Genomic DNA, 12,703 nt, shown 5'->3' with positions numbered 1-12,703 from the left:
TCACCCACCCCACATTCACTCCATCAGCAAGGCCTCCAGTTCTACCTGCAAAGCACAGCTCAAATGCACCTGCTCCTCACATTTGCCTCCACTCCTTTCAGAGCCATCACCATTGCAGGCCTAGGTTAACGCAAATGCCTGCAAATTCTTCTCCATGTTTCAGACTCTTGCAACCCTATAGCCGATCTCTATACACACAAATCATATCATCCTCTCTCCTGCCCACCACAATCCCAGAATTCCATCCAAACTCCCCACTGTGCAGCCCGTGGGATCCGGCCTGACCTGCTTCCTGCATAGCTCATCGACCTCCACCCCATTGTTCTTGCTCTCTCTTTCTGTGATTGCCTGGAGGACCACTTTGCTTTTCCTGGATCACATTCATGTATGCCTCAGGGCCTTTGCACTTGCTGGATCACATTTGTGTATGCCTCAGGGCCTTTGCACTTCCCGGATCACATTCGTGTATGCCTCAGGGCCTTTGCACTTCCTGGTCCTTTCCACTTAGAACACTTCCCTCCCCCACCCCGAATTCTCACGACTTACTGCATTAGGTCTCTTCCCAAATGTCATCTCCCTCAGATGTTTCCCATGACCTCCATGTGAAATAGGCCCCCTGCCCTCCGGTCAGCCTTTATCTCCTCCCCTTGCTCTCTGCTTTCTCAGTAGAATGCTGCCCCGTCGGGTGTTATATTAAATATGCAAGTGCTCATTATCACTATCTCCCTGTGGAACGCCTGTGCTACCTGAGCAGGGAGGAGTGTTGCCTCGTTTCAGGTTCCTCACTAGAGCCTAGACCTGTGTCAAGCACATCATTAGAGCTCAATACATATGTATTGAATGAATGAATCTGCTGTTTTTTGGTTTCTCGTTTTCTATGTCGGGCTTCCTTTTTGCTTTTGTTTCTAAGGGAAGTGTTTTGTGGGCAGTGGAGGCGCACGCTCAAGTGACATGTGCACCAGCTCTCCCCGACCCAGACTCTGCTTGTTCCAGCGTGGACTGCGAGTGCTGCCTGCCCACCTCCTGGCTTTGTTGGCTCCTAAATAACCTTCCCCTCCCGGCAGATGCCATGCGCCTTTTTGTGTGGTGAGAATCACCTAATGATAATAATTATCGCGGCTGTTTTACAACTGGCATAAAAAGAATTCATGCAGACAATGTTGCTTTTGAAAATTATAACAGGATAAACTATGAAAAGCACAACCACAAGAAAATACTCCGGCCAGAACTGGAGAGCCACAAGGTAATAATTGTACACGCAGTGCTTTCCAGTACTTCCAACTACTGCTTTGTGTCACCTCCTTTCAGCCATGAGGAGCATGCTCTGAAAGATGCCACCCCCGTGAGCAGCTGGGGCCTGTGACGATGACCGGGAACGCGCACTCCCTGCCTCAGCTTTTGGTGGCCATCTCTCATTGAAGGGCTCCGGGGCGTGCGGTTCAGTTTCATAAGCAATTCTTGGTCTGGGTAAACATGCTTGACTGATTAATGATAACAGCTCTTAAAACACCACAGACGTTTCCAGTGCCCAGAAATGTTTATTTTTTATACTAAATTAAATTCATTTTCCTTCTCATTCCCTCTAAGGAAAATGGTGACAAATTTAAATTCAGAGTGGACTGCTATATTGAAGATGGCCATGTGCCACAACCTCTAAACAGGCTATGGTTTGGGAATGTATTTCATCAGGAGGATGGTGGGAGGGAGGAGATTTAAGGGCTGGGAAGGAAGGAGGAAAGCCCTGGGTAAGCACTGTGCCAGTGAACATTAGCACTGAGCCGATTGCTTTGCTCGCAGAAGGAACGGTAACTATTTTGTATTTACCAAATACAGTCATGATCAAAGGCAACTGATTATGTAATAATTTAAAATATCATCAAAAATCAAATAAAAACCAAGTCAATAAAAAATAAGTAATCATCATGAAGAAAAATTTGTTATAGCACACAATAAATCCTTATTTATGATGGAAAAAGAAAAGGAAACCAATATTTAAGGTACCTGATTATGCCATATACCACAATGCAGACAAGTAGAAAACATTATCTCCATCAGGCACATTAAAAAACTGAAGCTTAGCGTGGTTAATTTTCCCAAGGCAATAGAGGGCAGAACTAGTATCTGATCAACAGCCCCATTTTCCATCTGTTTATGCATGTCTACACTGCCTCCAATGATGACGTCGACAATAGATGCTTATTTATATGCAGTATCTATTTATTTCTATAAATCATTCTGACCATTTTGTGCTAATAAATTAATTACTTCTTTTAAAAAACTATATCAGACTCTATTAGTCATAGCATCCTGACTGATGTGGGGTTTTCCATATTACCATGGCTCAGGTAATTCCCACCAGCTATAAGTTGCCCAGTGGAGAGATCCTTCCAGAAAAGCACATCCGTCCACGGACAGCTGTCCCTGGTTTCTGAGGATTATAGCTCAGCTGTATGATTCAGAAACGTGCATGGGCCGTAGAATGAGCTGGGGCAGGAAGAGACATTCACATTATTGTGAATATCATTTTAAAACCCTGAGCTGAAATAAACAATGGTTTGCAAATCAATTTCAAAGGACAATTACATACTGCTGCTTCTCATTTTCTTGGTGACTAAATTTTTGTGAATTTAGTCACAAATGGATTTGCAAAGGCACCCACGGTCACAAATAAAACAGAAGATGTACAGCACAGCTGTGAACCCTCTTCTAAAGGAAAACATTTGACTTGATGTTCAGGGTAGGCCATTACACATGCTGGGTGAATCATGATGATGATTTTGATTTTTCTACATGTCGAAGACAGGCATACAATCCCTTCACTTCAGAAAACGGGCACATTTTCTACATTTTAAGATTGAGGCAGGCTAGCCATATTTATTGACTTATTCCTCAATAAGCATCTGTTGCATTCCCATTTGTGTCAAGAACTGTGCTCAGCTTCAGGATAACAGTTCAGCAAGACACTCACCCTGCCCTGAGTAGCTCAGTGTCCAGGATAGAGAACACAGATACAAGTGGATGAGTTATCCTTATACGTGATTAGTGCCAAAATATCAGTAAAATGCTGTAAGCCATCAAAGACGAGGTAGACACATGTGTGGTGATCCACAGCAACCTCCTCTCCTTCATAAAACAAAAACAGAAAACAAAATACTTGGCCTAACCTAGTAAACATAATTGTATAGTTAGCAATTAAATTCTTTGGGTTAAGGCTTTTTCTGCTGTTAAGAGGAACATGTTCCTATAATAAGTAATAAAAACTGCACTACCAACTTTCTGAAACATCCCAGGCCTTTCTGTTCTAACATCTCTGATCACAATGAGCCTTCACCACAAATGGCTGTTTCCTGCTATCTCTGAATGTCAAATTCTTATTCATTCTTCAAAGTCCACTAGAAAAGCCGCCTCCCCAGATAAGCTCTGTACGCCCTGGGCCTGCTTTCCTGCTTTCTCATAAATACGTTCCCTTCTGGCCTGTGTCATGGCTATGTTTTCTGATTTTTCTTTAGGAACACATGGCTCATGTTGAGGCTATCTGAAGTTACCAAAAATAGAAAGATAGAAAGCACATCTTCATCCTTTTTTTCTGGAGAGTCTCTCCCATCTGGACAGCTAAGTTGGGGCCCTGAATTTCAAATGAAAGCCCCTCAAGGCGTGGGTAAACCTGGCCACTCCGGGACAGCAGAGTCCCTGGCTTTCCAGGTGTGCCCTTCTCTGTCCATGCCCGGCCTGGGAAAAGACCAGACCGTCCATGGAGCCCTAGAGCACACAGTACATGGGCGTCTTCCGTCCATGAACCCAAATTAGGATCCCAGTGCACATGAGGGTCCTAATTAAGGTTAAACTGTACAGAATGGAACAATACCTGCTCTGTTTTGATGACACTGGATGTATCAGTCGGCTGAGGCTGTGTTAGGCTGCAGTTACAAGGAGCTCTAAAATCCCAGGGGCTTCCTGAAAGAGAGGTGGCTCTCATTCCTATTACATGCATCTTAGCTGTGGCTGAAGCAGCAGCCTTTATCCAGATTAATGTGGATGCCCTGGAAGAAAAAAAAAAAACAAAGGCAGATAGTTTCTGTCGCACCACAGTACAGGTCACTTCTGCTCTCATTCCACTCTCAAAGCAAGTCAGGGCTAAGGCTGACGTTAGTGGGGTGAGGGTGTGTCATTCCTTCAGTGGGAGAAGCCTGTCAGAGGGGCAGTGAATATTTTAACAGCAAGTTCATCTACCACAACATGTGAGAGAGATTTGGATATTGATGCAATCCAGAGAGACCAGCAGATTTCTATGGAGTTTTAGTGGAAATCTGCTCATGTTGTTGGCTAGTTCTAGGCCTTAACTTTCTCATCTATGAAATCAGAGGTTTGGTCTGCATGGTGTCAAGGTCCCTTCCATCTCTGACACCGAGCCCAAAGCCTTGCAGGGTGGTGATTTATTTTGGTATTTTATCAAGTGCCAGCATCATTTCTGTATTTCTCAGAGACCTCAACAAGTAGGGTGCTTGGAAACATTTGCACATTTGTTGAATAAATCAGTTAAACCCTATGAATAACTTACATTGGTATGAATTCATTAGATAATTCTCTGGAAGCCGCTTGGATGGATGCAAGGTGCTAACAAACGCCGAGAGCTGCGGGTATGGTGGTGAAAAGACAGAAGACAAGGAGAAGCAGACAGCGGCACCTGAGGGCCAGAGCGGCAGGCTGGAACGCCGCGGCCGCCCATGCTCCATGGGCCATTCCTCCCAGAGTTGCCCTGGGATTGAGAGCAGATGCCACGGCAGGTCACAGTTCTTGATTTCCCTGTGGCTGGAAATTCCTAAACTTACAAAATCTCCAGCCATGTATATTTTGAAACTATTGCAAATGGAAAGAGACTTTTTTTTTCTGTTCCTTGCTTTGTATTGGAAAACTAGGTAAAGAACACACTTCCCAAATCATTAGAATTCAACGATAGGAAATGCTGTAGTATTATACAAAAATGAAATTCCTGATTTTACTGTGAAAAGGAAATGATACCCTTTTTAACCTAAGAAAATAGTTGATTTGCCAAGAAAATGGGCTCAACTGGAAGAAGCTGGCTAAAAAGAAATATATAGTCAGTGCTTTTGCTCCCATTCATTCTACCTTTGCAGATAAGAATTTTTAAAAAACCTCTCCTATGATTCCCACAAATACACAGCATTGCTATTTGAAAAATTACAAAGCATAATTTGAGTTTCATATTTGCTGTTTGGCTGGAGTGATGGCTATTCATCTTCTCTTTACCTAGGCCGTTGTTCCTGCCCACATAATCACAGCTTGAAGAGCTTGCTTTTGAGTTCCTTCCTTTGCAACTGTGGTCCACACTAGCTACTCAATTAGTTCATTTCTTGGTTGTAAGAATAAATAGAATGTGTATATTTACTTCTTGTTTACCAATGCAACCTGAAGGGGATCCAAAAATTTAGCCTGATTTCAGAAGTAAAAAAGGTTTAGGCTCACAACAGATAAAATGTATCCCAAGCTGGGAGACCACCGTGCTGCAGAAAAACCCAATCTTGTTTTTCCCCTCTTGTCTTGACTTAAGTTCACCACGATGAGCTGGAAAGCTGCAAACGCTGTAGTAATGATCTGAGAAGTGAAACAGAAAGCAACTGAGGGGAAGCAGGAGTCTGTATACATGTGCTCTGAAGAATCCTTTGCTTTTATCTTTCCTTTTTCGGCTTTCAAGTGCTCCTGTCACACCAGTGATTTGAACGTTTCAGAGAAACACAATCGAGGGAAGGAGCTTGTGCGTCCTGCCTTGTCAGCCCCCTGGAAGACCTGGCTTCTTCCCTGACATTCACTCTGGAGAGGGAAGACACCCCTGTGCCTCTCTCCCTTATGGCCAGTGGCTTCCCTGGTAGGCTAGGGCATGTTAGCAAGGCATGCCCACCGAGGGAGAAACAGCGATGCTTAGGCCTAACGCTTTAAATCAAAAGCGTCTGATGCTTTTTACAACTGACCAGAGTATGGCTGTTTCAGGTGGCTGACGTTTCCCACGGCGGGGAGGGGGTTATAGAGAACATTGATGAAGCTTATCGTGTAAGATGGGAAATACCCCGTCCTGAATGAAGCACAGCCATACCCTCGGTCAGAACGTACAGCCCGGCCGAGCTGATCCAGGAAGCCAGCCCAGCCTATTAGCATGCAGCTTTCCTTGGAGACGGGCCATTTTCACACTGTGCCTGTGTCCCCTCCCAGCCTTCGTCCCTGCTCTCTACCCACGACCCGGCCTAGGGTGCCTTGGACGGATCTCTTGCCATTTCCTGCATTCTGCAGGAGCACTAATTGAAAATTTGGGTGGCCTTGCTTATTTATATTCCTGGAATGCAGTGGGTTCTATTTCCATGGTATTTTCTCAGCAGTGCAGCGTTTCCATTTCAAACTACAACAATAAGAAGAAAAGCCAGTCCCCGTCAGCACGCAAACACACAACAGAAAAAAACGTCCCGGGTTTGACTCGCAGTCCTGCCTTTATAAATTGTAACTAAATATAAGCCACCAGAGTTGCCTGCTTTTGTCATGAAACTAAAAAGACAAATTTACTTCTTCAGGGAAAAGGGGAAAACACAGTGATGTGCTCAGTTGCAGTGAAAAGCAAAAGATAAATAAGAGGTAATATAAAAAGTTATTTGGTACCACTGAACAATTGATGCCGAGTGTCTAAAATCATCATAAAATGGACTGAATCTAAATTTTGGTCAGATTAACATAAAAAAACTAAAATTAAAAAGGAGCTTGCTTCATCACTATAGCACTGGGGCTTCATACAAATTTCAAAATGTGCGTGTTACACTGGCATTGTTAAGAATATGAAGGTTGATGGTGAAATTTTACTTTCCAAGATGCTATACTATGTCGCTCTAATAATTTACCACCACTATAAATCTTGTGTTGCCTACCATTCACAGAAGGTTCTATTTCAGTGGATTCATGTAAAAACAAAATTTTGGCAAAAATTAAATTTATATACCTGGCTTAGATAATTTATACCTTAATACTGACTTTTGATTTCATCTTGGATGTATGCATCTTTAATTTCTAAACTAGAGAGAATAAACTGTTAAAATCTGATGCATTTTGCATGATACATATTTTTAAAAAGATTTAGAATGGTTGAAAACATGTACACGTTTGGTAGACTTAGTTATCAAAGACGATTACTTTTATTCAATACCCTGAAAGTGTGTCCATTGAAAGGCAAATACATTTCCATTTTTCTGTCTTTAAAATGAGACTGAACTTAGGTCATTTTCTTAATCTTGAGAGCTACTTTCTCTTGGTTTATATGCATTTCTGCTATTGGCGTAATTGATGAGCATGGTAACTGCACATCAATTTACCTTGAAATGGAGAATGATAAGAACTTTCTGTGGAGCAAAAGGTGGCCATGTCTGTGAGCTGAAAGTAAAAGCTGGAAAAACATTGGATCTCTCATGTGGGCAACTGATTTAAGAAAGAAAAGAAACTTCATCTGTACATATTAATCAAAAAATTAATGGTATAAATTTGCTATTTTTAGTTACTTTTTATACATTGGTGACAGCACTAAACTGTCAAACAATCAAATTCTATCTTTACATTTAACAAAACATGTAAAGGTATCTGACTTCTTGGCTGAAATAACTTATTAATGCTTTACTGTAATTTATAAATAGAATTTTTTCCATACATATTTTGCCCTAAAATTAAAGGTGTCAAAGAGGGTAAAAATCTGTTTGGACTATGCAAATATTGCTAAGCTGAACCACTTATTTTGAATATACCCTTGTGAGCTAAATAAGATAATTAGGGTTTTTCACATGATACTGATTATGCATTTGAAATGCAGAATCATAAGATATGCTGCACATATAAAACGGCAATACTTCATGTTTTTATAGATCTTCATAGACTATGAAAGTATTTTTACATATGCAATTGAGATTCATAATAATTCTCTGAGGCTCCCTTGTTTAAAAAATATATTAAACTAAATAAGAAAAAGATAAAGGAAAATAAGTTTATTAAAAATATACACACAGTAAGAGAACCGAGTATGAAAAAAAGGAAATGTGCTGCAGTTTAAATAAAGAAGAGACTTAACCTTGGATGGCCCTGCAGAATATTTAATCCAGTACAGAGGAGGGTTCTTGCAGCAATTCTACTCCTCTGAGCAGTTTAGAAAACAAACTAGAAAGCATTCATTCACTTGGTAGATTAAAATAGATCTAGCATTTTTTCTTTTCATTCAGCCGTTCTAAAATAAAAAGTGAAATGCAAATCACACTATTCATGACCATATCATTTTTTTCCTGGTAGTGAACCTCTGGCTGTTTCTGTCTTGTTACATTAAATTATATCTTAAGAAAATAAATGACACCTGGGTTGTTAAGAGTCCATTTGGCTGCTTGGGCTTTTGTGGATAAGTCTTAACTGATATGGGGAAAGGCATGTTTTACTATTTGTACAAAGTCTCAAAGAATAAAAATTATATCTCTTTAATATTTTCCACCATCATTTCCACTTTGCTAGGCTTAACAATAAATTTTAGCATGGCTGATGGTTTCCCTTCTGGGGCTGAAAAACTAAAATGTTTTTCAAAGAAATGTACGTCACAGAATAAACAAGAGCAAAATCACTTTTTGTGACTTACCCTTTCCTGGTATGGCAAGAGGCTGCCATTTCCTTTCAACAGGGACGAATGAGTCCAGAGCATGTTTTACAATCTGTGCACAGACTCATTCACAGCTGAATCTAGGCACTGCCTAAAAGCAATTAATTTCTAAAATTTCAAAACTATGCCTCACAAAATGCGAAGTCGAAGCAGAAGGATTTATATGAGAGAGGGTGGGCCATCACCTGCAGAGCACACCAAGGAGGGACAAGGTTGCTGAATGGCACGCAAAAAAAAAACAAAACAAAACAGGAAAGCATAAGTATGAACTACCTTCTCATCTTTGCTTTCCCTTGAAACTTAATGACTTAGACAGAAAGTTGGAGTCTATGTACAATGTGGGATAACAGAGTTATTGGTTCTATGTATCAGCTTTCTCTGTTTGACATTCAACTGTAAACAACAGACAACTCACCTATTTGGATTAGTTTATCTAAAGCATCAGGCAAAATACACCAGGTTCCTGATTTCTTTTCCTTGGGAAAATACATTGGTTCTTCTGAACACTTTCTCGTAACATATGCATAAAGAGGTACTATAACTAAGAGAGCAAGGTACCTCTCAGACCACCAGGCCTGAGGATCATCCAGCACAAAGATGGTCAACTTACTGCAAGATGGGAGAGAAGATGCCTTGTGGCCAGGAAGCTGAAACCCTCCCAAACACAATTCTCCAGTTACACAATCCACAAATGATCTTAAGAGCTGTTGAAAGCAAAGGACTAGTGAACAATCCTCCTATGACGAGTGGTTCAGCCACAAAAGAGAAATGTGTTAATCAGAGAGAATTTTTTTAAAAATTCGAATGCCACTGTCAGCATTCTTTTCACATAAAATTCTGTCAAAGACCGCAGTTTACAGAAAAGATCAAAGAGATGTAGAGAAAACAAATATTTAAATTATGATTGATGAGACAGAACGATGCAAGGTAGGTTAAAACAAGGCTACGACACAATGGAATCTAAACACCCTAAAGGCCCGAGCCCCTGCAGCCTCTTCCCCCCAGTTCCTGAGACCCACCGTTGTGACTTCCAGTGGGACCTGTCCCCAGTTAGCTCACTGCAACTCTTATTAGTAGCTGCTACCTCCAAATTCAGTTTAAGTTTTCAATCTTTTCTTAATACTGTATGTGGGTGTAGATATGGATGTGTGCATGCATGTGTGTGGGTATGTGTATGCATCTGTGCATATGTGCATGTGAGTGTGGATGTGTGGATGTAGGAGTGTTTGCATGTGTACGTGTATGCGTGGATGTATGCATGTATGTGGATGGGTGTGTATGTCTGCATCTGTGTGTACCTGAGTGTGCAGGTGTGTGTACGTGGGGGGTGGTGTGTGCATGTGCACGTGTGCTTGCATACGTGCACGTGTATCCATGCATGTGAATGCAGGTGTGTGTATGCAGGGCGTGGGGTATGCATGTGTACATGTGTACATGTGTGGATGTGCTAGAGGACGTGGTGGGCAGTGACCCACAGCCCTCCCTTGGGCTACCTGCCAGCTGAGGCTTGCCCATGATGAAGTGGGAGGCCCTTTGAGCAGGGAAAAGTGACTTGGAGCTTCAAGAGGCCTGCCTTCATCTGCCACTGCCTTGAGCTTCACCAAGAGTGAAAGCTAAAATGACAAAGTCACGGAAGTTACTTGTTACTGTTTCAGAACAAAAAAACTTCTAGCTTTCCCAGGAAAATTTGTTCTGTTAAAAAATAATATAAAGGCGGGCTAGAAGGAAGAAGGGAGGAAGGCACAGAGGAAATTATAATCAGTTTATTGCCAGTTTTCGTCTCTGTCCACTTCCACTCTTTTTTTTTGATCAGTTAACTAATAGTTCTCACTTGCCTGCTGTCAGCCATTTTTGGATTTGTAAAATTCTTTCTTCTTAATATTGAAGTGTGACTTTCAGGAAATAAAAAGGCACAGGAATAATAATCAATCCTTATAAATTGAAGATGAATTTTTCATGCAAAAGGAATTTTTAAATTGACATCAATTTCCTAATTGCTGTCTGTCACCACCCTCATCTGCAGACTTAAGTGCTTGCTTCAACCTTGTGGAATGTCCTGGTGGCCATCATCTACTCAGTGCTTCTGGACGCGGGGCATTCCTGGACTGGCCATTAGGATCTCTGTGCATTACGTTTATTGTGGCCTGAGGAGAACTTGGGGTGTGTGCATAACCAAAAATAGATGGCAATTTTCACATCTGCGACTCTCATAATTTTTATACACGAAAGAAGGCTTTCATCTCTAAGTGCTGCTCCTCAGCAATTGGAAACTATTTTAGATTATAAATATTACTAGCAATTTATTAATAATATATTACAGATATGCAAAAAGGATGTCAGCATAAGTTCATTGATCAAAATTACTAAATGTTTTTACATTTCGTTATTTCGTATTTTAATAAGCAGATTGCTAAGACTTGGTGGAAGTACTTCACTAAATGCTATGTTTTTACATCACAAAATGCTTCTACAATGGGAAATATTCTAATTTCTACTTTAAAATATAAGGGAGCTTAGGTTTGTAAAAGTTAAATTGATGTTGCTATTAGTTTGTAAGCTAAGAAAACATGAAATTTCATTGAATAAACTAGAAAGCCTTGATTCCATTAAAAACTACCTGCATTCTATAATTATGTTTTATAAGGTCAGTTTAGATTCATTAAATGTGAAACATAACATTTCTAATAATTTAAAATTCTAATATGTAGTTATTAGATTCCTAATCAAGATGTACATACAGATTTCAAACACTTTTGAATAATTAGCTATAATCATTTCACAAAAATAGTCATCATGATGTGTATTTAATTGTATACTTATCACCTGAAGTTTACAAATGCCTACATAGTATTTCTACATATTTCCAATAGAAGTCTCAATGTGTATGTGACTGTACACATATGTGAATTATAATATATATTTTTCCAGTATGAATAACTTTGCATTAAAAGATGGAAAGATTAATAGACTATGAGGCACAACATTTTAAAGTCGTGAGTTAATTCATCTTGCATTGTAAAAAGATTAGTTGTGACAATAGCTTGTGCCTGGGACAATTTCTGCCCTCAAGTACTGCTTACATAACTGTGTTTACACATAAGCCTGACCAATAGGACAGACCTTTAATTCAGTTCTGCCAGAAATTTGCTGATTTAAATATGTTAGAGTGTGCTTGAAAAATAAGCAAGGAAGACAGATTCTTCAGAGTTTTAGTGGCTATTTTCTCCAACAGAGTTTCTTAGGTAACTGACTTGTATCAATCCCAATTGTAAACACTGAGCAAACAAGACCTGGCACAAAAAATAAAAAAGAAGAGAAACCTGGATTTTCCATTTATTGTCCACACCTCCCACCATTCAAAATATGTTTTCCTTATTTTGTTTTTGGATTAGTATTTCAACAATAATTTGTATTATCGTGTCTGTACTTTAATAGTGGATTAGCCTAACTTATAGAAAGCAAGAAAGAACGTGTAGAAGAAGGAACAATGCCTGGGGTGTAACAGGGAGATGTAATATTTGTTGATTTGAAAACAGTTGAGCTTAAATTACTCCAATGTGCATACACAGAAGACCTCTCTGAATTAGCTGGACAATTTGTGTGAAAATAAACCTTTGTTGTAAGTGCTGTCGAGAATTGCACTGCCTCTAGGATCTGTGAAACACAAATTTCTTAGACAGCTTTAAAGAAAAGTACTGAATTGTTGTAAACCAAGAAAAGAAAGTAATGTGAGAATTCTGTAAATATAGAAGATGGACTAAATATGTGAAAGACTCCCCTGTTTGATGTGGGGAGCTGACTCGTCTCTTTCTGGAAGAGCATCCTAAATTCTTTGAGAATTAATTTATATTTTATTTCTCTTAAAGCATGCCAAAACCCATTTGAGGGGCAAGGGCTGATACAGTCATGCATTTCATTCCCAATTTTTTTTTTTTTTTTTTTTTGGCTTCGGAGTGGGGTCAATATCCTACTTTACATTGTAGAGTTTCTGGCCTGAAAATATGTTTACTATCAAAATCACTG

At 40.0% G+C, this 12,703-nt stretch overlaps 1 long non-coding RNA gene across 1 annotated transcript in view; it reads right to left on the bottom strand.

Moving 5' to 3' along the window:
* LOC131382167 (uncharacterized) overlaps positions 1-12,703 on the bottom strand; it is a 150,202-nt gene that overhangs the window by 128,468 nt on the left and 9,031 nt on the right. Inside the window, exon 2 of the long non-coding RNA XR_009211415.1 lies at positions 3,866-4,040. This is a non-coding gene — a long non-coding RNA (uncharacterized LOC131382167). The remainder of the gene's footprint in view (positions 1-3,865; positions 4,041-12,703) is intronic.

The sequence above is a fragment of the Hylobates moloch genome, unplaced genomic scaffold, assembly GCF_009828535.3.
Source record: "Hylobates moloch isolate HMO894 unplaced genomic scaffold, HMol_V3 SCAFFOLD_20, whole genome shotgun sequence".
Lineage (NCBI taxonomy): Eukaryota > Metazoa > Chordata > Mammalia > Primates > Hylobatidae > Hylobates > Hylobates moloch.
Note: the sequence above shows the minus strand (reverse complement) of the source record. Positions and strands in the feature narration are given on the sequence as shown.